The following is a 2,618-nucleotide window of genomic DNA, read 5'->3' as shown; positions in this document are numbered from 1 at the left end:
TGTGTGTGTGTGTGTGTGTGTGTGTGTGTGTGTGTGTAATTATATAGATTAACCAATTTTTAACAAAACAGATTATAATACAAAAAAAAAAATATTAAAAATAAAAAAATATATAATATATATATATATATATATATATATATATATATATGAAAAAATGTGTGTGTGTGTGTATGTGAGTTAAAACTATCTATTTAAAAAAAAAAAAAAAAAAAAAAAAGGAGTAATAGGTTAATCTCTTAAGAAGACCTGAAAAATATTAAAATTTTGTGAATATTTTTATTATTTTCTAAAGACCTCATAGTACCCCCTTGTGACCACTGGCTCTATGTAATCTAAAACACTAGTTTTAATTAAATTTTATTAAATTAAAAAATGTAATTAAATTAAAACTTAAGATTTTTGGAAAAGGAATGGAAATGATACTGTACAAACACCTTCACAAGGATTTTAAAGATCCATCTAAAACTCTACATAAAGCAACATGAAACCTTGAAAGAGCCATTCAAAACTGTATATAAAGTATTATAAATAAAGCTCATTATCACAGAACACCAATGAAAGCACAAAACCATCCAATATCTGGGCATAAAAGTAATTTAATATTTAAATGTAATCATGCTAGAATCAGGTTGAACAAAAATTTTATGAAAGATGCTTTTTGTTGTTGTTGTTGTTTTTTACCAATATACATCAATTTTGGAACTATATTCTATCTCTTTTTGAGAATTTTTTATTATTATGTATTTTTTTTTTTATTTTTTTTTTTTTTGCTGTAGGTGGCTGCTTATTGGTAAGAACCCTTTTTGGCCTCTACCCTTTTTGTTCAGCCTCGTAAGTCAGAATGTGATTTTTCTGCATACGTTCTGTACATTTCAGCTCACTTTTATTTGATTGTGCATATAAGCCTGGCTATATAACACTTAATGTTTCTAGACAAAGGCTTGAGAAGCATTAGCATTTCCCTCACATACTTCTAATGGATTTCTGTTAACTGAGCGGTGTTTACCATTTTCTCAGTGCAAATAAGAAAGTGGCAAAAAACAATTTCCCCATTTCATTTTCACTGTGACAATCAATCAGATTAAGACTCTCTACACAATGGCATTGATTACTTAGTTGAAATATGTATAGGAAGTGCATCAGAAATATATCTATGTCGATGAATGCAAAGATGAAATATATTGCCGCCCTTCCAGTATTTTGACACAACAGAAGAAAAGACACCTGATTGGCAAATATCTCATAAAAATGTGTATGCTTTCCTCTCCCTGATTAGTCATCAGGCTGCGTGTGAATGGTAGGGGTGAGGAAGGTCAGAGAGAGAGGGATGAAGATGAAGATCTGTGCTTCAGATGTGTTAGTATGCAGACGAGTTGTATAGTTTCAGCGTGTGCTGATGAACCATGCATGAGAGAAGAGGGCAGAGACACATAACTAAAGGTCAGACTGACCTGTGATCTGCTTCTGATTGTCTGTGGATTTCTCTGTTTACATGACTGTGAGGTTTTTAAGTGAAGAAACTTTGCACCAACCTTCCTTTGTGTTTTAAACTATTGTTTTATTTTTTTATTTTTTTATTCTAGAAGTTAAACTGGCTTTGTCTGAATGCTGAAAATACCAAGGCAGTATACTGTTGGTAAGACAGCATTAAAGCATGACCATTTGTTCTGAAGGCAACAATCGTCAAATATTACTTCAATTTCAAATGTTTTCTAGTTTAATACATTTTAAAATGCAGTGTATTCCTGTAATAGCAAAGCTGAATTTTCAGCATCATTACTCCAGTCTTCAGTGTCAAATGAAAACTATAATTCTAAAATGCTGATTTGATGTTTATGAAACATTAATTATTATTAGCAATGGAAAACATTTTTTTGCTGCATTATTTTTGTAAAACTTAGGGGTACATTTGGGATATGGGAAAAAAAGAAATTAATAGTTTTATTTAGCAATAATGCATTAAATAAATAAAATTACAGCAGACATTTATAGGTTAATGTTACAAAAAAATAAATGCTATTCTGTTAAGTTTCTATCTAAACTTCAAAGTAATTGAATCAGTTGGCTTGTGAAATCATACAGCTTCAAAAGGCAAAATCTGCACACTGAGGACACCTGCTAGTTAAGATTGTGCAAATGCATCGAGAAACGAGCAAAAACATGTTCACTTATTTTGTGTATTATTTAAGAACATTATAGAAAATTCTACTCAGCTGTTGTGAATTTAAATGATAAAGCTGACGCCAGATGAGTTCAAACAAAGTCCCATTATATATTATATATATATTAGTCCCATTATGAGAGTATACCATTATTCAAACACAGTCAGAGAGAAACTTTTTGTGGCTATTTAAGGATAATGTGAGGAAATCCTGTAGCCCATTAACAGTTATTAGTGATATACTTCTCGCAATCTTAAAGACGAGCACTGGAAATAGCAGGCTACTGTTAGAGACGACCACAAGCACACTTGAGTGCATCTCCTAATTAAACTCTTATAGGCAGGAGAAAGCAAATAATTGGGTTCAACATAAGTTCATCCATTCTCATCAAGTGCCAAAGAAAGTCAACTGATTACAGCCACGCTCCCTGAAAATGAACTCTTATCTTCACCA

The sequence above is a fragment of the Cyprinus carpio genome, chromosome A20, assembly GCF_018340385.1.
Source record: "Cyprinus carpio isolate SPL01 chromosome A20, ASM1834038v1, whole genome shotgun sequence".
Taxonomy (NCBI): Eukaryota; Metazoa; Chordata; class Actinopteri; order Cypriniformes; family Cyprinidae; genus Cyprinus; species Cyprinus carpio.
This window is presented reverse-complemented; position numbering follows the sequence as displayed.